Raw genomic sequence first — 25,984 nt, 5'->3', positions numbered from 1 at the left:
TCTGCTCTCTATGCTGTATTTACATTATTTAACTTTTTAAAATCCTCTTCTCTTTTTATCATCACCTCCTTTCCATCCTTACCCATCAGAAGGAGAAAACTGGTCCTTCTGCTTGTCATCTCCTGTAAGAAAAGACAGTCAATGCTCAGGTCATGGCCACAGAATAGCTCCTGATCTCCCACTCACAGCAATTACCTACCTTCTGCCTTCCAGAGGGCCAGGCTAAAGGGGTCAAGAGACGAGAAAGAAAGGTGGAGACAGGTGGAGACATCTTAGGAGACAGCTTCCACCAGCAGTGACAATCCCTCCACTGAGGTGCCAAAGCTTTGAGATACACCAGGGCCCAGCAACACTGTGGACTCTTGGATGGGATGGCTTTTCTTTCACCCTGTCCAGGCATGGAAGGCCATCAGTGCACCAGGGACTTCCTTAATGGCTCACCAAGCATGATAAAGATGGGGAAAACTGCCTGGAGTATTGCTTCCCCCCAGTTTTGCCCTGGGATGGGAAAGATATCCGTGGGAGGAAAAGCTCCCCTCTGTCATCCAAAAGAAACTCAGGCAATCACCTACTTGCCAGGCACCTTGGCACCTTGGCACATCCCAGTGCAGGCAGCCCCTGCCCCACCAGTTTGTGCTGTGGGCCTGCAGTTGAGAAGAAATGAAAACCACCCCCCAACACAAGAGAGAGCAGGCAGCAGGGGAGCAAGGTGCGTGTGCATCCTCCATTTTGGTGTCTCTTTTTAAGCACTGGCTTTCCATTGCCCCAGGGGAGCTGAGGGGAAGCGTGTGTCTCTCAGGCACACAGCAGCCCTGACTGGGTAACGGTGCAGAACGTAAAGTGTTGTCTATTAGGTAGGAGACTGGTTAATACAAAGAGTTGTTGGTAATAACAATGTCCTTTCAGCAGTGACAGAGACAAAGTACCTGCATGTGGCGTGTACCACTGCGTGCAGCGACTGATGGTCACAGGGAAGCTTTGGAGATCATTTGAATTTCACATCCAGGGAGAGTCGGCCTATCATTAAAAAACCCTAATTTCAGTGTCAGGTGGAGTTCCAGGTAATCGATCATGGTGTCAGCTGGCACAGGCTCTCCCTGCCTCCTTGCCTTGCCTCCAAGTCAGCCTTGTTTTTTTCCAATTAAACTTGTTGCTGGGATCCAGAGGGAAGCTCAGGAGCACAGGAAGGCAGACCACACATCCCCCCTCATTACTGGTGAAGTGGGGGTGATGGGGCCAGGAAGGTGGGGCTGAGGCTGGTGTGGAATGACTACAGGTGGGGGGTAAGGAAAGGAGACGCCCAGAAAACAATCTCTGCTGCAGCAGGGAGGGAATCTCAAAACACCACTGCATCTTGGGGAAGACATTGCATCAGACCCTCCACACACATGGATACTGCCATGCCCCTACAGCCTCCAACACCATCTCTGCCCCTATCTGTCTGTCAAACCACCTGAGCCCCTGTGAGCCTCATCTGGCACTCATTGCTCTTGGCTCTTCATCCCACACACTTCCTCCCTCCTCCTCACACAGGCATGTCTGGCACCTCCAGCCCCTCTCAGCCATCACCAGACAGCTCTCCAGCATCCACCCCTTGCTCTCCTGAGTCAGATTCTCTTTAATGGATAGTGTAAGGATCCAGGCTGCTCTCTACAGCATCAGTTACCAGGGCAACATTTTTGGCAAGAGAATATTTTGGTTACAAAACAACCTTCCTCTTCCCCCAAAGGTCAAATCTGCATGAAGAATTGCCATCAGTAGAAATGCACTCTATTTTCCATCATATTTAACCCCAGTTTTAAAACTCCTATCTGTAACCAAAGTTGACTGAAGAGGCTTCATACTTCTATGAAAAATATTTCCAAAAGGAGAAAAATACTTCTAAAATAATGCTAATAAAAACACACTTTAGAAAGCTGAAGGAATCTATTAGAAAAAGAGCTTTTAATTTCTACACACATTCTTCAGGAAATCCCATTGCAACCCTACTATACAGAAATTATATTGAAACTGAAACATTTCTACAACATTTTCTCAATGCTTGGCCTAGTTCTGCTTGCAGCTGTGACTGTTTTGTAAGGTTTAGGTGCAGTAATAGAGTCATTATTTTTTGCTGGTTTTACCTACAGATCAGAAATATCAGGCCTAAGCACGACCAAGACTCTGTCCCATACACCGAGTGAAAGACAGCCATTATACCAAAATAGCAGAAAACCAACAGGACCAGGCTTATCCTCTGAACTGAGAGGCAGGGCATGGATTCACAGGGAGAATTAGATGTCTTGTTTTATGCAGGACTGAGGTGCATAACCCCAACAGGATGGTTCAGAAGAAAGGGGCTGCAATAGGATAAGAGATGAGGAACGTGTGATTTGGGGCACAATTGCCCTGATGGACTTCCTGTGCCCAGGGCTTTCATGCTCAAGTGATTTCTAAAGCCACAACAAAGCAGAGGGAGGTGGCTCTGAAGGTCAGTGTGGGGTGAGCCACGTCTCATGGCCAGAGATCAGCAGGGACCAGCTGAATGGGTCATTCAGGGTTGACCACTGGTGTTTGCAGTGTGAGTTGGAGGGAAAACATAGCCTGACCTTGACTGTGGCTGCAGGTAGAACTGAAGAGCAAGCCTTGAGGAAGTCATAGGTGGAATGGTGCAGGCAATCAGGTAAATTGTCTGTTTTTGTGGTGTGAGGACATTGCCCATCTTTGCCCAGCCCCCTCTGACTTGTCTGGGCATCCAAACGAGAGGGAAAGGTCAAACAGGTCTAACTGCAGCATTGCAGAAAGGAGATCTTCTTTTCCAAGAGAGAAACTGGGCAGTGGGAAAGACATTGCTGTAACGCTTAACCATAAAGCTGGGAAGGGAGCCCAAACACAGAAAGTTGAGGTTAACACCATTCACTGTTGGAACAAAGGTCATTGTGGATCGGGAACATTCAGCCAAGACTGGAATTCTCTCATGCGTAGCAGATTGGCCATCCCGTTTATGCCAGTGCTGCAGAGGGACAGTGCACCCAGGGCTGGAGGAGAGTTTGCTAAGCTGCAGCTGCATCCTAGACAAGAACCCAGGGAAGAGCCTTGCCTTCCTTCTTCCTGACAGGGAATGCTGGGCACAGGGCCACATGTGAGCAGCAGAGACCTTCCTGGTGCTCTTCACAGCTGGATATGTGTGGATAGGGCTTTCCTTCCAGGCACCCAGTCCTGCCAGGACCTGGGACCACTCTTGATCTCGAGGGATATTGATCAGGAACAGGTCTCCTGCAGCTGACAGTTTTGCCTAGATGGTGACAGTAGCTGCAGTGCCCATGTTGAGACACTTATAAATTCTCAGCCTGGTTAGCCAGATGCTATTTATAACTCAGTGGTTGCAGAAGGCCTTTAGTGCTGAGTCTGGGCTCACTGCTCTGGATCCTAGTAATTGTCCCAGACAAAATGTGAGCACAAAACCTACTATTTCATTTTTGCAGATGAAAGAGACATGAGGAGAAGCATGGCCTGGTTCCTGTCTGTAAGATGTGTTAGTCACTTCTTGCCACTTCTGACTGTGCTGATCTTCAGTTGGAGAAGTTTGTTTCTCCTCTGCTGTGGGGTAGAAGGAGCCCTGGCCTGAACTTGGCCAGGTAAGCGTGACAGTCCCAGGCCTGCTCTTCTCTGAGATTTGATCCTGGCTTGTCAAAACAATTGGCAGCTGCTGTGGCTCTGCAGGGGTCTGGAGCCACTTGGATCAACATGATGCCCAGAGGAGAGGAGAAACCAATTGCTTTTGCTTCAAGGACACTAAGCAAAGCATAAAGAAACTATGTGCAAACTGAATGGGAGGCATTAGGATATATCTTTGGACAGAGCACAGGCTCCATCAGCAGTCATACTGACTAAGACTGATACATCTGATTTCTCCCTCTCCATCTCCCTCCACCCCTCAGGTGGCTCTCCTGGCTGTCAGCTGAAGGGAAAGAATCATCCCCAATCTCTTAGGGAAGAGCTGGCAATGGCCATGGCTTGTTGAAGGTACCTCTGCAATGCAGGTCCCTGAAGGATAAACCTCAGTGTCTGGGCTGAGGACCTGGTTTTGTGTCCTCAGTGGAGGGTGGGCTCAGAATTGTGGCAATGCTGTGCTCCCTGGCCAGGTTCACACTGAGGTGTGAAACCCCACTCATCTCCCCACGGATTCCTGAGACCACACAGAGATGCAAACTAGGCTCAAGGACTGGGGACTGGAAGGGGGACACTGGAAGGGGGTCTGAGGCTGGTAGGCAGCTCAGATGGTGATTGTCTGTGGGACTTGGACTGAAGCACCTCATCTTTGGGCTTTGGTTCCCTCCCTATTCACTAGGTGTATGGCCCACCAGTTCAATTTGCCCTCATGATCTCCTTAGAACTGGGAATGGCTGTCCCTGTAGCATTGCACAGCATCCCAGTTCAGTCCATTTGCTCTGTCAGGAGCTACTGCAGTGGAAACAGCAAAGCTGGAATGTGTAATAATGCATAATGGGAGAAGGTGAGGCCAGAGCTGACATTCTCAACTCCTAAACTTACGGTAACAGTGACAAATCTCTCATCATTTGTTCCTCCCTTGCCTGGCACTTTTGCTTCTCTTTAAACAGAGTTTATCATGGTGCAATGGGCTTTTTTCCAAGTTAATGTCTGTCGGCTCCAATTTGTTCAAATGACCTTCGTAGGCTCAGGGGAATTTTAAAAATAAATAAAGAAGGGCTTGCTGAGTGCTTAGGGAGGGCTTCACCTGACAGCCAATGATAGAGACGCCTCAGAGTCTGCAAGCACCACATTGTCCCAGGACCATGCCAGGGGAAATGGGCTAGTCAGGGAAAAGTCTTTGGAGCTCCAGGGATGTCTGCATTTTGGAAGGGAGGACAGAGCTGCGCCATAGATACAGGGCTGCTGCTGGTGGGAAAGGGAGCCATGCAGCACTCTCTGAGTCCCCAGGGCAGGCACTTCACTGGGGTGTGGGTTCATGTGATAGACCCCAAAGAACCCAAAAAGGGTACAGTGCTCTTATCTTTGCTTCTCTCTCAGAAAGACCTTCTCTTTTATATAAAATAATATCTTTTGAGCTCTCTTGCTTGAACCCAGAAATCAGGTCCCCTTTATCTGGGTTCATTAGACTGAGGTTGGTCCTGCGGAATGACCAATTTCATGCTCTGCCTTTACAGGGAGTTGGATACAATCCTCTGTCTCAGCTTTGTCTTCTGGAAAGGCTAAGGCCATTTTGCCAGAATTTGCCTCAGCCAGAGTTGGCAAACTAGGTGGGACTGTGCATGGAATTGAGTGTTCAGGAACAGTGAGGGGGAGAAAAAATCAGCACTTCAATAAGTCTAAAAACATAAGAGAACAGGGAATGAAACAGTGAGAAGGTCAGAGAAATAGTCTAAAACAAATCTCCTGGCTCCAGCTAGTGGAGGCAGACTTTGCAGGGTTATCCAACCTTCCCAAGCCAGCAAGAAGTACATCAAAATCTGTTTGCCCAAAACCTGAGAGGATGGGAACTCTGGAAGCATTTCACAGGGATGCCCCAACTGGAGCTGGACTGAAATTGCAGCAGGAGCCCAAGAAGATACAGCTAAATCTGTTCCTGCTGGCTTTGTCACTAGCAATGCTGGTAGTGTGGCACTAGCCAGAAGTCCTGTGCATACACAGGATCATAGACAGCTGCATGGTATAGCCATGACTCAAAAGACCTGCTCAAAGTGCTTGAAGGCACACAATGGCCATCCCTGCCTTGGCAAGAGCAACTCAGAGGTTTAGTTTATATTCCTGGATCTGACATTGTCACAGTATGGAAACTCAGGCAAGTCAACATGCATTTGTCTATTTTTTCCCAGTGCATTTGTACTGTGCTCAGCACAATAAGGGTCTTTGTTCTGAGGTGTGCGAAGAGGCAAATGTTAGTAATAATAAAAATAGTGGTGATGGTAATAATAATAGTGATAACAGTAGTGATAATATGGGCTGAGCTGTTAGTATTCTTCATCTAAACAGTTCTATACCCAAAACCTGTGAAGAAAAAGAAAGTAGTCATTCAGAGTATCACAACATAAGAACAAGTAGAGTCAACTGAGATTTAAATTAGTGAGACCTGTTTATTGGATTTTCCTCTGATCCTTCTGCACCCTTTCCCATCCTGTGCTGGCAGTGCCTACAGCAGCTCTCCCCATTCAGTTCTCCCTGGTTTCAGTTCCTGGCCCTTTCCTGTGTTGCTGAGTGGGCTGTAAAGCAGGCTGTAGAAACCAGGATGCCATCAAGAACTACTGAACATCCATCAGTTGACATTTGAGCATGAGCAAAGCATATGATGCATAAAGATCCATTGGCACAGTAAACATTACTCCATGAAGGCAGAGTTCAATGATAATCAAGGCTTAGAATTAGCACTCTGCCTTCCAGAATGGGACAAAAATCCAGGTCCTTGCAAGTTGTCTCCAGTCCAGTCTTCCCTCCAGACCTCCCCTGAGTCAAAAGAGCTGTGCACAACCCTAAGGATTATGGCTCCAGTGAAGATAAGGAAGATTCAGGCCAAATCTGTAGCTCAATGTTCACAAGAGTTTGGGGGGGGTATTCTTTTGTTTTACGTAGATCCATCAGAATTCTATTATTTCTTTCTTCATTCTCCTTAAGCTAGACAGCTTAAGGCAAGAAGCACAGATCAGCTATTATTTCACACATACACACACAGACCCACAACCCTAGGAAGGAGGCAAATAGTGGTATTTCTTTTTGGAGCCAAGAACAGGGCAATGGAAGTGGGCTCCAGCACTTCGTGTCCAGATCCTCCTGAGATAAGAACCATAAACTGGGCCAAAATGAGGGAGTTACTGCTGTAGTGCCTTGCTGATCCAGGCAGAGGAGATGCCAAAGTGGGAGTCTGCCACATCAGTAAGGTCCTGCAGTCAAACCAGCCCCATGACAAGGCCCATCCTCCCAGTGCAGGCCGGATCAGTGGCACCTCTCCTGCCATGTGACAACCCCACACCTGGGACCAAGCACAATCAGAGCAAAGAGCCTTGGGGGCTCAGTAATCTTCTCCCTCACATGAACATGTTGGCTTAATGGCTGGACTGTACAGCTTGTGTGGTAGCGTGGGATTTTTACTTAGTTCATTCCTGCTTTACCAGAATTGCATCTTTAGGACTCAAAACTGAATTTACTTGGAATGACAGCACATCACAGAATCATGGGACCATATAGGTGGGAAATACCTTTAAGATCATTGAGTCCAATGTTAAGCCTAACACTGCCAAGTCCACTGCTAAACCATTTTCTAATTACATATATGCAAGTATATTTAATGTCTGCTGCTCTCCATTTGCAATCCTAGATGCATTTTTGAGGTGTCAATCAAAGACTGACTTTAGTGTCAGACATTCCAAGGTTGTTAACCAGACTATCAAAGGATTTGTAGATGAGTCCTTAGAACTAAGCTTTGACACTATCCACTTTCTCAGTGTAAAAAAAAAAAAAAAAAAAGTGGATGGAAGAAAAAGAAAATAAATATTGCACTGCTGATTTGTTAAAGAGAGATTTGAACATAAAAACATACAGTGATGTCTGCCTGAGTCACAGACAGCCTGGACTGTAGCTGAGAAAGGCATGAGCTGCCTACACCCATCTCAGTATGTCAGTTCTGAAACCTAAAGCTGACACTTTAGAAAGAACTATTCAAATGGCTTTCCTATCTGCAAATTTTTGCAGATGCCTGCAACTCTCTTAATTAGCCCCCAGTCCCAGGTCATTTTCTGCTTCTCTCAGAAGGCAAAACATTCAACTGTCTTTTCTTCAACAGCCAAACCAATCCGTGTCTTTCATGTGACAGACATTTATGTTGCATTCAGAATGAGGCACCACCTCAAAGCGTAGGAATGGCACAGAATAAAGGCTTTACCATCAATTTCCATAAGTTTAGGAATCTTGGAATGATTCTATTGTTCATGATTCTCTTCAGTTCATCTCTCCTGGCACATAGATCATGCTGCAGTCCTGCCTGTGTGCCTCCTTTTCATCAGTAGTGAGGATCACACCATTGTGCAGTTCATCTCAAACTCCGTACTGCAGCCATTTGATCAGGACTGAAAGCTGTGGTCTCACCAAGGGGAGGCACTGCGGACTGGGGACAAGGAGGAGGGATTACTGGACATGTTCTGGTGAGCTTTGGAGTGGCTTTCAGTTTTGAAATGCCAGGACTCATAATTTGGTTTGGTGGAGGTGTGTGTATTTTGTTTGGTTTTTTTGGTTTTTTTTTCAACTAATAAGAACAGAGTTTAAAGCCAAAAGGATTGCAAACATTGCTGTGTGTCTTGTCATGTTCCCAGGTCCTAGTTTTTCTTGTGTTCTGGTAGCACAAATGAAATAAGATCGACCTGAGTCTGAAAAAACCCCTCCATGAGTGTGCCTACTGCTCTTAGTCTGATAAGGCGCGTCCATCTTCAATCCCACCCTTTCACATCCAATCCTGTGTGTCACTGGTTCACCACCTCTGCCTCTGTCCCATACAAATCCATCTGAATGGCCATTCCCACTCACACTTGTCCATCCATCCATTCTAGCCTAGCTGTCTGTCTGTTTGTCTGTGAGAACTGACCTTCCAGAGTGTTTAATCAGCACAGCAGAGATAGCGGCAAAATTCTCAACTCATGTGGACCTCACTAGCTCTGAGAAGGTGCTCCTCTCCCAGGCAGCAGCTGGTGGGACATTTATGCTGAAAGTCCTCCTCAGTCCTCCTCATCCCCTGTTAGAAGGGGACAGCCCTGCAATGACGAGAGGGGGGCCAGCAGACAGCACCCCACAGCAGGGCTAGGAGTACACAGCAAGAACCTCCGTGCCAAGGGTTTTCTCCCTTTGTGCTTGCTCCCAGGGAGCCTATCTGACAGAGCCAAGTCCAGTGCCCTCCCTCTTTTCACCCTTCCTTTCCCCAGCAGCAGCCCCCAGCCTGAGACCAGGCTGGATGGAGAGCCTTTCTCTCCAGCGTGCCGCACTATGACAGATGATTGACTCGAAACAATATCTAAGGCGATCAGGATAAAGTACCGACCATTTCAAGGCTCAGCAGAATTCAAATTCTAATTAGACTTCTCACCACATTCCAAATAAAAATTGTTCCCCTGATATCCTTTTTGCCTATCAGGTGTCTCTCCCTGATCGCTGGAACAAAACGCATAAAGAAAGTGATTAAAGCCATAACAAAGGCATAAAATTGAAATTATCGCTGGTATCACATCTGGGAGCAGAGTGTGTCACCACACTGCCCCCCTCCCCTCGGAGCGCTCCCTCCCCAAATAGACACACATACATCCCCCCATAGTTCTTGCCTCAAATGTGAGTGATAGGCTGGGGGACAGGGGGCAGAGGGGGATGAGAGAAGGTCTTGTTCCAGGTTGGGAGTCACCCATTCCCATGGTATGGAAAAGCATCTCAGCCCAGACCCCCGGACCCACTGCCTCCAGCCTAAGGCTGTGCTGGAGTAGCAGTGGGTGTAAATTGCTTCAGTCTCTGGTGCTGCTTTACATCAGCTGAGGATGTAGCCCAGATCATCTGCAAATGCAACACATGCAGGCGCCTGAAGCGTACACACCCAGGGAGAGGAAAACACATAAACACAGAGGCCTGCTCACTGCCAGGCGCTCTCTAATGAAGGCACAGACAAACCCTTCTCTGGGGCACACACCCCCTGCGCACACGTACACACACATGTGCCAGGCCTCCAGTGCACCACACACATACCAAAAGATTTCTTGTTCCCACTGATGCCTGTGGTACAGCCAGAAACCCCACCACACAGCCCCCACACAAACACAGTCTGAGCCTGTTACCTCTTCACCACACACAGACACAAGGTTATAAATCAATACTCTATCAGATCCCCTATGTGTTCCCCCAAACATGTATGAAACATACATATAGACTCCAATCTTGAGCACAGCAATCCACAAAAACTGAATAATGCACGCCCCAATTCCTACTCCATGCACCTGCAGTCACAGAACATGTGTGTAGACTGGCTACATACAATCCTTATACAGCTTATTGCTATTTTATTTTTTAACCGTTTTATCCATTTGCAATGTATCTATATATCCATAATGGCAATTCACACACAGGTGTGTATATACATCAATTTAAAAAATAAGATATATCGCTACTGCACAACCCCCTGCAATGTCGCATGGCCCCCGACTCATGGAGCTCACACACACACACACACACACACACTCATTCACACACACACATTCACAGGCATGTGCACCTCCAGACACACTCATTCTCAGTGCAGAGGTCACTTTGCCAGCATAAACCTCAGAGGTCCAGATGTGAGCTTGTTCAGACAGAGTAAAAACACAGGTCCGGCAGGGAGGGGACAGCCTTGTCCCTCTCCCTCCTTTAGCAGGGATGCAGTGCTCAAGGCTCAAACAACCCCTCTCCTGATTTACAGGAGCAGGGGGGAGCAGGATGCCCCTCAGCCAAGCACCCAGGAATGCTGGGGGTTCATTTATGGCAGCAGGTGCTGGGCTGTGGTGGTGCACACCCAGTGCCAGGGCTGCCCTTTCCCCCTCCTGGATCTTTGCCCTGCCTCAGCTCAGCTCAGGATGCCCTCAGGAATGGCCCATTTCATTTTTCAGCTGCATGAGGGGCCACTCCAGAAGAGAGTTAAAAAGAGAGAGAGAGTGAGGAAGAAAAAGAAAGGGACTAAAGCGATATAAAATTAAAAGGTAAAAAGCAGGAACGCAAATGGGAGAGAGCTCTTTCAGCTTTCACATTATTAATGACTCTTCAAAAAATCGGCGAGTTTTCCAATCTTCTCCGAGAAGCGCTTGAAGGAGCTCACAGATGAAACTGACCTTCAAAATGTTCTTTGGTCTTTAGTTAAGAAATTCGCTCGCCATTATGGCATCATTAGGGAAACAAGGATAAAATTACTCCATGGTTAATGACCTATAGTATCTCCCCACCAAAATTTGTTTCAGATCTAATAAAACTGTGCTTAACACACTCGGATGAGTTATGAGGACTGTTCTGCAGGGTATTAAAATGTGGAAAATAGATTTTCCGAAGCTGGGGGGACTGGACTTTTCGAATCAGATAGCAGAATGGAATTTTCTGGGCAATAAATTCTTCCATGTCTCAATTTCATCTCGCTCTCGCTCTCTCTCCCTCTCCCTCTCCCTCTCTCTCTCTCTCTCTCTCTCATGCTCTCTCCCTGAAATGCTAAAGCAACGTGGAAATCTTTAAAGTGAAGAAGCTTATATAAACTTTACCCCCAAAACCCCAAAATAGTGGCCCCATCCTTTAATGCTTTTTTTGTCTTGCATCTCAGGGGTAGGCACAATCCCTCATCAGGAAAGGTTTGGTGCCATTTACAGAACCAGTTCTGCTGTGAGGTGTTTTGGTGTTGCAGCGCTGCAGTTTGGACTTTGCATCAGTCCAGGAGGCTGCCAGCATCCCTGCACAGGTGCTGGTGTGCCAGCAGGGAACAGGAGCAGGATGGAGACCATGCAGGGCTGCCCAGGGGTGCATGGCAGACCCCCCCCTGCTGCCCCACGTGCCAACTGAAGCACTGGTGGGAGCACACAGGGACCTCTGCCCGGTGCTTCATTCCTGGGGTGCCCATAGCTCCTGTCTCACTGAGGAGATGCCAGCAGTACCCATGGAGTGCACATCTGGGGCACCTGCACACGTGTGCTGGCCCCAAGGCGACGGGCACGTGCGCACCTGTACGGCAGCCGGCAAACGCGTCCCTGCCGGAGCCACCAGCCCCGTGCCATGGCTGCCCACAGGCAGGGCAGGTCACCCGAGCCCAGGGACGGGCAGCAAGGGGCAGAGCGGGGCCCGTCTCATCTGGCGTTGCCTGAAGCAGGAGCCAGGGACTCCAATGGTGCTTTTAGGTTAGTGAGGGCTAGTTACTGCCGCTGAGAGAGGTGGCTTGCGAGGTAATGGCATTTTGCTCTCTTTAAACTTTAATCTTTCCTATTAATTCCCTGCAACTGGAGAATGTATGAGAGTTAATGTTCCATGAACGTGTTTCTCAGCCGACAGTCTCTTCGAGCTAATTACCTTCAGGTGCTAAATGGAGGGAAATTGCAATCCATTTGGATGTGAAAAAATTTCGCCTTTCCAATCCCCTGTGCAACATTCTTTTTCCTGAGTGTTGCAGAAAGAATGCACTTGGCTTCTTTCTTTTTTTTAATGTTTTCCTCCCCTCCCTCCCCTCACCCTCCTCCTTCCTTCCCCAAAACCCCCATCCTCACCAAGAATCTGTCTTCCCTCAAAGACCTTGGGTTCTCCAGGAGACTCCATGGCAGACTCAGCAAAGGGGAACACTGTCCTCAACACAATCAAATGGGACAGCACACCACTCATGAAGAAGGGGAAAAGTAGGCATATCCATGAAATCCAAACATGTGGTGAAAACATGGAGGGCAAAGTGAGGAAGACAGCAAGAGATTTCCTTTGGAGGTCTGAAGTTAAAGTGTATTTACACGCTTAATAACACGCTTATTACAGCCATTTCCCAGTTGTTGAGTTTTGAATACAGAGATAATAGAATTTTACAAGCTACATAAAGCCATTATGCTTTTGGATCCGGGACTGAGGATGGAGTTCGGTAGAACCCATGGAGAAAAGAAAAGGGAAGGAAATCAAATCCAAACGTGTTCAGACTGGGCCTGGAAGTCAGTGTCCTCACATAGGCTGACAGAGCCAGTCAGGATACATGTGAACAGGCATAACTGCAGGTTTTGGATTAACATCTCTCCTATCTGGAAACCCCATTCTCTTATGCCCCACAGATGACCACTGGAGATGATGGACACCTCAGATAGAAGCCCTGGCAATAAGGGGTTCCCTGTTACCCATTTAGAGCCAAGACAAGTGGTGCCAGACAGATTCACCAGACAAAAAACCCCAGTGAGAATAGCTACACTAAATTCAGAGGGTTCTGTGCCATGACTACCACCAGTAGGTTTTGATCTAATCTGTCTTTAGTGTTTATGACAGACTTACTGCAGCATTATCTGAAAGGCTTCATGCAACCTTGCCTCAGAGTCAACCATGGCAATTATCAGGAGCAGAAGTCTTTTCCACAATAACGTAAATATGCTCCAACTGGGAATGGTGTCACTTGAGAAAAATCCTTAGAGCTTTGCTGAACCAGCAAGATGTTCTTGCAAGATCATTCAAATGCCCCATTTTTATGGCTCTCCTCATAGTCCAGATGCCACTGAGAGATAAAGCTAAACCTGCACTTTGTCAGTAGACTGAAATTGAAAACGTTTATCAATCTCTGTAGACTAAAACACTTGCTGAATTCTCCTAGCATCATTTCAGCCATTAGTGACTGAAGGTGCAGATGGTTTGCTATTCGTCCCACTGGTTCTCTGCAGAGACGCGTTCACACTGACGTGGGTGCTGGGCAGCTTGTCTACACACTCCATCTCAGAAAAGCAGTTCAGAGATGTTCTGTCTCTGGACTCTTGCTCAGTCTGAACTACTAGCATTGACTGCCTTAGATAGTGTTTAAAACCACCTTTATTGAAACAATAAGACTAATAAGGCAATAGCAGGTCCAAAGCTTCCAAAGAGGGACAACATTCCAGCACACTGGGAGAACTTGTTTGGAGCTTGGCTCTAATAGCGATCACCGGGGTAATGTGTGAGGTAGCAGACCAGGAGGGGAACTTAAACCACTGCAAGGATCTCCCAGAGTATCCTGGCCACTGTCCATGTCCATATCCCCTGTGACGAGTTTGGCTGAGCCCTCTTATTGCAGAATATGAGCATCTCTTAGTCTCTGAAGGATTTCCACTGAGACTGACTGCGACATATGAAAGACTGAGTGATTTTACCCAGGGCCATCTAAAAGGTGATCACAGAACAGAGTTATACTGGAAGTTTTCTGCATTTCTAAAGTATCCTTTCTGCCTGTCAGCCCAGCCACACAAGGGCAGATTCCTGTCACCTTCATGTTCAGCCACCCCTCCAGACACCTATGACACACCTACCCATCTGCCAGCCCCGCATACCTGTGCTCTAGTCAAGTCTGCTTCCCACTTTTGAACATCCAGCCCTTTGAATATCCAGCCCTCAGCCTTTCTACATGGCTGCTCCATCCATTCTGCATTTAATGAGATTTGCAGAGGAAACCAAGTAGGTTTATTTAAATTGGGATCTTTCATAAAAGTGGGGCTTTCTCTGGTAAATTACTAATCCCTCAAAACTTTATTGTTTTGGTTTCATGTTTGCTTTTTAATTCTGTGAGGAAGAAGTTGAGTGAGGATGGTAGTGAGACATCACAGGGAGGCAGTCATTTCAACAGCACTTAAGATTTTTATCATTTTTCATGGCCATGTCTAGGGTTTGCTAGTCTGTATGGCTGAGAGGACTTCACTGGTTGCAGCCAATGGTGTATACTTGATGCTTCAGCCTCAGTCAGAATGAAACCACTGGTTAAAGGAGAGAGTTTAAGCCAGCAGCGAGCCTGATCTGTTGCCTTATGCATGCACAGAAGCACACATTGTCATGAGCTGCATTAAATATTTTTTTAATATACTGTGCTTGGGATGCAGGCGGAAATGGGCTACAAAGGCTTCTCCCTTCCACCTTGACTATATTTTTACAGAAAACTTCACTTTCCTACTCCCGACTCCGTTGTTCCAGATTTACTATGTTCTTGCCTTCTTTTCCCGTCTTGTTCTCAAACTGGTTTTTTTTCTACTTGTTCTTCTTTCCTTGTTTTCATCTTTAATTCCCTTTCTTTATTAAAAAAAAAAAATATATATATATATAATTCGGAATTAGAAATATTGAAAAACTATTTAATTCCCAAAGTGGGGCTGATGAGAAGGCAGTGGAATTTTCCCGACTCACACTTGATGCTGACTGTGTGGCAGAAAATGTTGTCTTTTTTCATTGGTTTCTTGCTTTTAAACTTTTTTTTTTCTTTTAGTTATTCTGCAATTAGTTTAAAATTGAGGGAGTTTGAAAAAGCAGAGCAATAGCAAATCTTTATTCTCCTTCCTTCTGTCATCCTTACAGTTATCAGAAGCTAGAAAAGCAACTTCAAATTATAAAGAAGGGAAGAACAAAATTAAACTTCACACTGCACACACTATTCACTGCACATACACTTGTTGTTAAAAGAACAAAATGGGGAAAATAAAGAGCACAATTAGCATGTTTGGGATGCAAAAACTCATGTGTCAGTATGTATGTCAGTACAGAAAATGTGAAAATGGAAAACAGAAGGATCGCAGCTAGGAATTGATGTACATTACCAGTGATGGTTTAAATAGCATCTTTTAACTTCTTTAATCTGCTTAAAACCCCCTGTGGCTAAATCAGTATAAACCCTTCAGACTGTAAGCACAGTTGTACTGGTATCTGTGTACCTAATACCTGTGTAGCTTAATTTCATGCCTACAAGAGAATAAAGTTAAACTGTTAAAAAGCCTATTTGTATCAGTGTAAATGCTAGAGGGAAATGTACTGTGTTTATCCTGCTGCCACAGTTAACATTTCTTATACAGATAAAGCCAAAATGGGACTCCTGACCATTCACTGTTTCTCTCCCTTCCCTTCTCTTCCTCATCCCTTCAGCCCCATCTGTGTCAGCCTTTCCTTCTCTCTAGAAATTCCCAGCAAATACATTTGTGGGGCACCTTGGAACCATGGTTAAATCTCTCACTAAGGGACAGTTCCATCTCCCTGCAGAGCCCCATGGGGGTGGATGAGTCCTGAGCCCAGCCTCTCTGCAATGGCAAGTAGGGGCAATGGGAGAATGGCACACCTCAGAGTAGCAATGGGACTAATTTTCCTTCCAGCTCAGCTTTTCCTGTTTGGTTGCTTTAAGATCAGGAATAAGCCTGAATTTTGTTGAGAGAAAAAAAAAAAAAAAAAAAAAAAAAGACATTAAAATTTAGCAAAAAGAAGAACAGGTGTTTGTGAGAAATTTACTGTGTGGGAAAAAAGAACCAGGGAGGCTGAAACTGCAGGAAAACAGAGACTACTCTGGGGAATGTGTGATTCTTCATTTAAAAGCTGGACTGCTGTTTCATTCAGTCTCCACACTTGTCCCTCCTGGCTATTTAATTTACAAGCTTTTGGGTGCAGAGACTACCTGCACTGCTCCAACAGAAATCCTGGGAGGTTTTCACTTGGCTCTTTACAGCTGTCTGGGGTATGAAAAGGAAGCTGCACTTTAACAACCCAGGTGAAAAAAATATCAGCTGGACTCAAGGAAAGAGAGATTAAAAGGCTCTGCCAAAGTCATCCTGTTAGACACTGGTACAATTGAGGCATTCTACCTGCCGTGTCCTACATCCTGTATGTGAAGGAAGAAAGTCATGGAGAGACAAAAACAACCTGATAGAATGACAGAAGTAAATAAACCTATCATTTGGAGGGCTGGGTATCTGGAACAGCCCAGATATGTGTGATCTTCTTGCACCAGCATCAGGTATAAAGCACTGCAACATCCAGAATCAGTTCACCATCAAGTGATTTGCTCATTAATTTCTTCTATAAATCATGTTCCTGCTTTTAAAATGGCAAGGGCAATAAAACACACAGTAAAAGGTATGAAAGACACACAGATCCATACGGTGAGGGAAAATGTTTGCAAAGACAACATTCTAGGTCAAAAATAAAGATAATTTCCAAAACTGTATGGAGGACATGAAACAGTCTCCCAGGGAAGAGCAGGCAAGAAGGGATGATCAGTACAGCCATGCAAACTTCATGACCTCGGGGACCTTAGAAGAGGTTGGCAAAATGCATGAAAGGACCATCTAAATCTCATCACCGAACTATTGTCACTTCTGGGGAAAAATTCAGCATCTTACTTACTAGAGGCACTCAGCAATTAAAATTCCTTATTAAAAACTCTGCACTTAAGTATGACCTGAACTCCTAGCACATGTTTAAATCCTTAGCTGTTCAGGAATGGTAAAGTCCATGACTAATGAAATAAAAATAAAGTTTTCAAATGTTCAGTCCTTCTTTGGAAGACTGGAGTTAAACATGCAGCTCTCATACTACTGTCTTTCAATATTTAAATGCAAAAAAAAAAAACCCCAAAACATTATCACTGAAGAAGCGTTAACAGTGATAAGAATAGATGTATTTGTTGTCTCCATGTTAGGATTTACAAAAGCTTTATAGTCATGAAAAATGGAGCTAAGCCTGATGAACAAAATAACAAAATTCTTATTATAATTTACAGGAACACACACACATAAACATGTATCTATCTGTGTATCTGTAATACACAGTGCCTGGTATATAAAAATTTTATTGCCAAATTGAATACCAAATAATAAGTTAAGCTGACAGAAACATAAAGATCTACATTAGATGGCACCCAAAGGAAGGCAGAATTTCCAGTAGGAAATTGCTTGCTACCCCACTGTGATTTGGGGGGAATTTGTAGGATATATGGCAATTGTTGGGACATTCTGAAAGTGTGGCTACATGTATCCTTAGGAGATCTGGGTCCAGATAACGGATGCGGCCTTTCTGTTTTCAGGGCATACATCCAAGTTGAACTCAGTTCCAAGTGTTGAGCCCTGGGACACTTCTTTGGCTTCTTAGGAAGCAGAGGAGAAAATAGGTTTCTTGGTGGTTGAGGGGAGAGGAGAGAGACCAGCAGGCTGTTCTAGGCATGCTGCTGTAGTGCTGCATTATAATGCAAGATCAGGACCAGAGAAAAGGAACATAAGGCAAGAACCAGCAAGAGGAGCAAGGCTGCAGAAGGCCTCCTCTGCACAGGTCCAGGGTGGCTTTGCTTGGCAGAGCATTCTTCTGCCTCAGGCTTGGGGCTGCCCTCCACAGGGTTCATCAGCCCACATGGACATGGTCCAGTGGCTACCCTCAGACTGCAGGACAAGAGGAATTGCAGGGACTCAGCTGAGACCTGGATGTCTGGGACACAAGGGCTTGGAAGCTGTATTGGGAGGCAGTTTGGAGAACACCTCCAAAGCATTTGAATGGTTTGGCTGATACAGTGGACAGTATGGTGGATTACTGGTCTCATGGTTCATGGGAGATATCAGCTGATTGGGTGCTCACTTCCCTTGGCTTGTCACTCATCTTTAGGTCATTTGGAGTGCAAGAAGCGTCTCCTGTCAGAGGCACCCCTCCTCCCTCAGCAGCCATGCAGCCTGGGGCAGCCCATAGCAGTCCCTGCCAGTGATGCTTCCTTGCCAGCTAGCAGGAGCAGCTGATGGGCAGAGGCAGCCAGAGAAGCAATCAGAGACAGATGACACCACCACAGACACAAGGGACACCTTTTCCAGGGTCCCCTGTGGCCAGGAGGGGTGGGAAGCTGCTGGTTGGCTGGAGCTGCCCAGCAGCCAGAGGAAACCCTGCAAACAGCAGTGTGCAAAAGACTGCAAGCAGAAGCTTAACTGATAGATGTAAGAGCCAGAATAAATCTGATTATATACAAACCACTGATTGGTCTCACCTGAAAAGATGGTCCTGGCATCTCTACTTGTGTAGAGAAGGCAGTGCTTTAGACTGTGTCCAAACCTGGGTTCATCAGATTCTTCTATGGACAGAAACTTCCATCATAAACTTTGTCTGCCATGTTACTTTGCATGGGCCCCACAACCTCAGAGTGTAACCTGAGAGCTTTGCTCAAGAGCCTTCATCGCTCCTGCCCATTCCTGCAGGGTTTCCTACTGACCCTTCCATAGGCACCTGCAGTGCAGTGCACCTGTGTCTCCCAAGGAAATACACACCTCTGAATGAAAAGGAACCTAGATTGGAAGTGTCTCCTACGTCAAAAGGGAATGATCAAGTGTGATGAGCCTCATGTCAGTCTGTCCTGGACAGATCCTGAAATCAGCCATGGAACTTGTACTGCCCCTACATGTAAGTTTTGGTGCCTCCCATATCGGGCTGAAAGCACTCATGGGGAAGGACCAGCACTTTATTCAAGGGCAGGGGGAGATATCCTATGAGGGGGAGGTGATGATTTGCACCATGAGCAATACAAGGCCCAGGTGCTCTATGCCTTTATCATAAGCTGTTAAAAATGGGCTTTTCTTTCATCCCGGAGGCCAGGAATTAAAAAAATTGTAGAAAACATCTTGTGCTTGTGCTGCCACCTCTGCCTGCAACAGACAGCTCGGGCTGTGAAGACACAGTGCCGAGGTGAGAGTGTGTGTGTGTGCGTGTGCACGCCTCTTGGTGCGATTCCTCCTTCCTTGCCAAAACATCTCCTGCTGTTTATTTATTTATTTCTCTCTGATAACGGAGGGGATCGCGTTTCCGGAAGAGTGCCAGCAGATGATACGAACCCAGGACTGATACTGCCAGTAAACCCATGCCAGCCCTTTCTGCCGGAAAAATTTCATTTTTTCCAGAAGGAAGCCATGAGTGTGAAGCAGAATCCAAATCCGATTTCTCGGCATTTTTTGTTATCGCTCAGCAGCCCACCAGGTGGGGCAATGGAGGGAGCGCACTCAGCTGCAACTCAGTGCCTTAATCCAATTTACAGCTTCTCTTGGAGAGATAATTACAGCCCTGAAACCAGTTAGCACTGTACAAAGAGGCACTCGAACCAAAGCCCCGATCCTGTCTTTCAAATATTCACCTAGAGTGTCAGGGATGCTTTCGAGAGGGAGGGGGGCACTTGAGCTAAGCCACTATGTATGGAGAAGTGTGTACACAACACCCCTTCCCAGACACGTGTGCCTCACTTGTACACTCACACAGGTTTCCCAAAGACCCACAGGGAGTGACAGTGTGGGACTGCCAGCCCATGATTCTCCAGCTCTGGACACCTGGGCAGCAGGAAGCTGCAAAGCCTTCTCTTCCAAGCACTACTGGCAGATCAAGGGGCAAGATGATGGGAAACATGAGGTGTGGGGGGGGGGGGGGCTAGAGAAAATGATCAACCCTTCCCCTAGTCATGGACACCGCAGCTCTTCCATTAAGGTCACTCCTGCAGCCACCCGGAGGAAGCCAAACCTATTCAATTTTTCCCCAGTGATCAATGGTTTAATACTTGGTTTAATACAAAGATGCAATGTCTCTTTGTAAAGACGAGTGGGTGTCCTTGCAGCCATGTACAAAGGTGCAGCATCTCACAAGCTGAGCAGGCCACCCCTGCAGATGCTGGCTTCCTTGCAGCCCACAGCAGCTGGGTCTGAATTCTGGACAACCTGTTACCCCTCTGCTTGGCCCTCATGAGCCACTCAGACATGTCCCTAAGCTGCAGGGCTGCAAAGGGATTCCTCAGCAGTGATGAGAACAAGGCTTGGGCACTGTAGCAGGGCAAAAGATATACAGGGGCATTTATGCTCCATGCAGACCTCCAAAACCCATCCTTTTCAGCACCACAGCCCATTCTCATCACAAGACATAATGGCTGATGCCTCTGCTGTCACCATCACATCATGGCCTTGAGAAAGAAGACATCTGAGAACCTGAGTAGTGGTAAAGTCTGTGCAAGTAGATAGCTTTAAGATTTCCTGCCATATTACCACAGTGAGGTATGGGGACATGCAGACAGGTGACACTTGGTGACACATTGGATTCAACTTGCAAATTATCAAGAAGGAAGCCTGGGGCTTCAGTGGGTTTCCTTAAGCTGCATTAGGTAACTCGTAAACTGTAAATTAGACTCCTCTGGCTTAACGATTTTGACCTTCATCACTCAAATGTGATTCTGAAAGATCTTTCTTGCAAGTGATTTTCACTCCGATTGGCATAGCCAAGAGAGGAATCCAGCCTTTGGGATTTAAGTATTAAAAAGGAATAGAAAAGACAAAAATACAGATTCTTGCTGGTAGGAATGCCAGCCGATCTAGGAGCAATTTGAGATCAAAAGACATGTAAGTAATGCACTGGATATGTAGCCCCCTCCCTGATGCCTTGGTTCATAGCAGAGGCCAAGTTCTTACCACCAGCTATCCAGCTGAAATTTCTATTCTGGAAACTCCTCCTTTAGGTGTGGGTCTGCCAAATTTCCCAGGAAAGAACCAGCCAGTATAGCTGAGACTGCATTTGCCGCAGAGTGCCAGCTCAGAGGCAGAAGTGGACTTTCCTTCCTTGCCTCATGCAGAACTGAAGGAGTCAGGCTGGCTGCCTGGCAGAACATCCTCTTCCAACAGGCCAGAAAGGCCACAGCAAGTCGGCAGTGACAGAGCTTTCCCTGGTAAAAAAACAACCTTTATGTTGTTGTTGTTCAAGCTTTCAGTCATAAACAGAGTGTGCTTGGTTGGGATCCAGGTTCAAGCCCTCACTCTTCTACTCCTTTCCTCTGTGTCCTTGGCCAGATCTCTCCACTGAGCATCAGCAGCTGACAGAAGGCACTGTCTCTCTCTGAGTGTGCCTAGGCTGGCAGGCACACTCAGAACTGAGCTCTGAAGCATGGCAGCATGCAGGAGAGGTTGGAATTGGCTGGATTCAAGAGGCGTGGCTTATTTGTTCATGTGTAGCCTGTATCGAGACACAGAAAACTGTGTGGCACAGGCTGAACCTCTCTCCTTGCAGACCTCTGGTTGGGGTCTTCTGCAGGGCAAATATGCCCCAATATGGGCTTTTATCTGAATGGATTAATAATGGATGTAACTTTGACTGGAACCTCCTAGCTACTATCTGGACTCTAGGAGTCAAACATTTGGAAGTTTGTCTCTAGCAGGAAAGGAAGGGGCAGAAATCAGATCTCAGAAATACATTCCATTTTAAAAGCCTTTAGGCTCTGAAACATTTGCAGAAAAACCTTTATCTTGTAACACAAGCCCATTGTAGCCTCAGATAAACATTTGTCCTGTATCAGATACACACTGGACAAGTTCATGAATTCCCCAGCTATCCTATTAGGTACTCTGGCAGTAGTTGCAATGTGAGGACCACAGATATATTCCATGAGAACAGTTGTTTTTGATTTTCTAGCAGTGTATTAGGATCTAACCCTTCTCTGCCCCTTTTGCATAATATTGTCCAGTAATATGAAACACAGATGCCCTGCTTTGAACCATCATGTTCTGCCTTTGATTCAGGTCTTTTCAATCAATGCTGGAGCTGTGGTGCTTGGCTTTTCCATTGATTGCTCCCATGGCATTTCTGACCTGCTAGGAATGTGGCAAAAGGGCAGTTGGAGCTTTCCTTCCTAGTAAACCTGGGGCAAAGTGTGGTTCATCTGACACATACCTCTCACAGGGATGACACCCTTTGTGCACGGGATACCCATTTGCTTTTCGTAGCACAGCACCATCAGAATCAGTCATTCTCCAAGAGTGTAACAGGACTATCTTACACAGTTGATTTGCTTGTGTAGATACAGGAAAAACATGGAAATTCCTGTATTTATGAAGTAATTTCATCTGCTTCTCTAATACAGACACTCTAACATGGGACTCAACTGCCCCATTAGCAAGCTATGGTTCTTTGGGAGGTCTGCAGAGAAATGAAGTATATTGGTCTCAGAAGCCAACTGAGTTGAAATCCATGGATCTCCTCACTTCCATCCATTTGGCATCTGGGACATTACATCTGCCTGTGAGCAGTGGAGAGCCCCAGACACTCAAAATCCCCATGCTGACTGTGCCAGGGCTGGAGACACACCTGCAGGAAATCAAAGCACTGCACCAATGCTGACCCACATTAAGCAGCAAGGCATTAACACTCTGCTTCTGAACTCCCCACAGGCTCCACAATGGATCCCTGCACCCACTTCCCCTGTCACAACACTAACTGCACCCCAAACTAGACTTTACTGGGACAGCCCAGGAGACCTCTCAGTTCTACATCATATCATGCCTTGGAAACTCTCTGATCAGTAGTACCTTCTCCTCGGGAAGACACACTATGGACTCTTCATCTCAGAGATATTTTCCAACTGATAGGTAAAAATAGCCATTAAAAGAGTGCTGGTAAAATCATTAGTATGAAATATGCCTGGGCTTGGGGGTGTTTATTGTTTGATTTGTTTTTTACATTGCTGGCTGGTTATCTAATCCCTGAAGAACTTAGAGTATAAGAGGGGCAGGACATCTGTTAGGTGAAGAAGCATATATCCACTGGCAACCAATCAGGAGGCTGGCTTTAATCACAACATTTTACAAATAACTGCATTTTTTAAACCATGTCCTACACTTAACCAAATTCTAGACCTTGCTTAGCTCAGAGTTTTATGATTAGGCCAGCAGTCTTCTGTCAAAATTGTATGCCTGGATCCATGCAGGCAAATTCAATGTTCTCTGCTGGAACTACACTGCCATTAAAAAGCACAGGAATACAGACTAGAGATTATTGAAAAAGAACAGATGGGAATTAAAACAGGCACCTCTGGTCAACCTGGAGAGAGCACTGAAGAGCTCCAATTTGTGACATCATCTTGAAAGCTGTGGTTTATGCAGCCTCAAACTAAGTACCTAATTTTTTAGGGAAACCTCACCTTTTGTTTCTGTTTTGGCTTTGTCTAGACTCAGAAAGCAGCTGCATATATAGACAGAAGAAAAGCTGAGTGCTTATCTGGAGTAAATAGGTAAGGATCCCCTGCTCCCAGCAGCCAAGTAAGAGCTGGGAGGGAGGGAGACATGACCCTCGCTCATACTTTTTTTGGTTGGTATAAATGGCAGCCTAAAGGCTGACAGGAATTTTCCCTCCTCTCTCACTGTGGCTGGAATTGGGAATATTCCATGGAGGCTGATGAAGCTGAGTAAGAACACTGCAGCCAGAGCACCCACCAAGCAGCCATCAGGCAAGATCATGTCAAGACACAGGGACCTGGTGGTCTCTGTGGGTAAGGATCCCTTCCACCACATCCAGGCATTTTCCTGTCTCTCTGGCAACAGCACAGCCCCCCAGGCCTGTTGCCACCGCCGAGCTGTGCGGCTGAAGAGGATGGCACATTGAAGCAATTTGCCAGGCTGCATGACAATTACTGACACAGATGCTCCTGTGTCAATATGGGCTCTTCTCTCCGTTCTGGTTACAGCAATGGGTGTGCCTGGCGGGGACTCCTCTCGGCACAGGCCAGGAGGATTATGGGGCTGGGAAGGGGCCATGACTGCCTGGGCTTGGAGAGCAGAAGCAGACTCAGAGGTTGTCCCTGCTCATTCCCCTCTTCCAGTCTTTTTATCAGGATCTTCAGCTGCCTGCCATCCCCACACTCTTCCCTCTGTCCTCTGCTACCCACATAGTGTAGCTTTCCCTCTGCAACATCCCTCCCTTGCTGCCTGTTTGGAGATGAGGGATGAGAGAAAGGGGCACTGTCCAATTCATTTCTGTCAAAGGCTCTACATCCCTCATGCACCCTTCTCCTTTCAGTTTCCTCTTGTCTCACCCTGCCTCAGTTGTTCCCCTTGTAACTGGGATATCAGTCATTGCACAAGTGTCAATAAATCACATCCTTCACAGACACAAGAGGTGAGATGGGACAGGTTTCAGGAGGGCCAGGACAGGTATAAGGAATTGCAGACAAACCCCTTCACCCTCTGAGCAGTTCTGAGAGCCATCTTCTCCTGCCAGCTTTTCAACCACCATCAAAGTCTATGCGGTTTTGCCTGCCAAAGGTTGAAATGCAGCAAAACCACTTACATCCAGTATTCAAATGTCATCAAACTCAATCCAAACAGAAAAATGTCATCAAGGTGACATAAAGACCTCAGCCAGGCACTATAAACGACACGGACTGCCATTCCCATGTCCTCCTGAATGCCTTGGATGATTACAAGACCCTTGGGGATGTGGTACTAGTTACCAGGTCTGTATGAACAAAAGGGTCCTTCCCTTGGCTGTAGCTTCAGCACCAGGTGGACAGACAAGCAGTCCTGGGCCATTTGCTGTCCTGAGCTGCCTGACCTTGCCTCCAAAGAGAGGCCCAGAGGGGCTGTGTCCAGGAGTGCCAAGCCTATGCCTCAAAGCTGCATGATTGCCAGTGCCTGTCCCAAGTTTAGACATGGCAGTCAATCCTGAAGGCTGAGACACAAAGCACTCTGCCAAACTTCTTCCAGCACATCTTGAGGTGATTTGAGAGATATCTGCTTTCAGCTGCTCCTCTTTCTTTGCTGTTCCCTGTCTCATGGGAGCATGTCCCACTGCCCGCAGGCTGAAGCAGCTGAGGCCCAGCCAGGTGTTGGTCTCTGCCAGCTCAGCAATGGCAAATGGATCTCCAAGAGAGGGGCAGCTGACCTGCTGAGCTGGAAAAAGGTCATGTGTGTGACAGACTCACCAAAATAGTGTTTGCTTGCACACACTATGTAACAACATGCCTTCCCCTCCATAGGAGGCCACTACTGGCTTCACTCTAGGACAAAACCACCTCAGGATGAATCCTTAGTGTCTTCCGCTCTTTGACAAGACCAGAAAAGGAGTCTGCTGCTCCTGCCAATAGTGCGCAAAACTGAGCAGGCCTCCCTCAGCCCCAAACCAGCTTCCTCCTGACCCTTCTCTGATGCAAAAAAAATGTACTGCTCCTTTAAATGTGGTGCAAGTTAAAAAAAAAATTTGACAAGCTCCCTCACTCTCAAAAGAGTGAGAAATTTTCATTGATTGATTTCTTCATGGCTTCTTAAACAGATAATTAATTCACCGTGAACCTGCGGACACACCATCGTGAGTCGTTAATATTGTAAATTCACATATACTTCAATAATCGCCTGACCCCCCCGTCACCCCGAAAAACAGATAGCTGTGCAGCTAGAAGGAGGGGAACGGGGGGGGAATCGATTTTCGAAGACATGAAGGGATCACCCAGCAAAGGGAAGCTATTGATTCTCTTTTATAAGACACCGCTATAATATTTATTCTTTTGTAAACAGAATTAACCCAGCATCATGGGTCATTCCTATCGAACAACTTTCCTCACATGTGCACAGCAATGCTGATTGTATCAGATGAGGTAGAAACATCCAAACTGTACCACCCACCCTGGCTCGCACCTCAGCATCTGCTCAGCTCCCGCCTGCCGGGCCCTGCCGCCATGGCGCAAACCCAGCTGGCGCAGGGCTGGCCGCAGCCGGGCTCGGCT

At 46.6% G+C, this 25,984-nt stretch overlaps 1 long non-coding RNA gene across 1 annotated transcript; it reads right to left on the bottom strand.

Annotated features, from left to right (window-relative positions):
* Positions 1 to 21,130, bottom strand: LOC134421670 (uncharacterized). The gene is made up of 4 exons (XR_010028653.1): positions 20,910 to 21,130; positions 927 to 1,017; positions 200 to 388; positions 1 to 122 (listed from the first exon to the last, which is right to left on the bottom strand). It is a non-coding gene; the product is annotated as an uncharacterized LOC134421670 (long non-coding RNA).
* Positions 21,131 to 25,984: the final 4,854 nt, after the last annotated feature.

The sequence above is a fragment of the Melospiza melodia genome, chromosome 9, assembly GCF_035770615.1.
Source record: "Melospiza melodia melodia isolate bMelMel2 chromosome 9, bMelMel2.pri, whole genome shotgun sequence".
In the NCBI taxonomy this organism is placed as follows: domain Eukaryota; kingdom Metazoa; phylum Chordata; class Aves; order Passeriformes; family Passerellidae; genus Melospiza; species Melospiza melodia.
The sequence above is the reverse complement of the archived record's forward strand: the minus strand, read 5'-3'. Positions and strand labels throughout refer to the sequence as shown.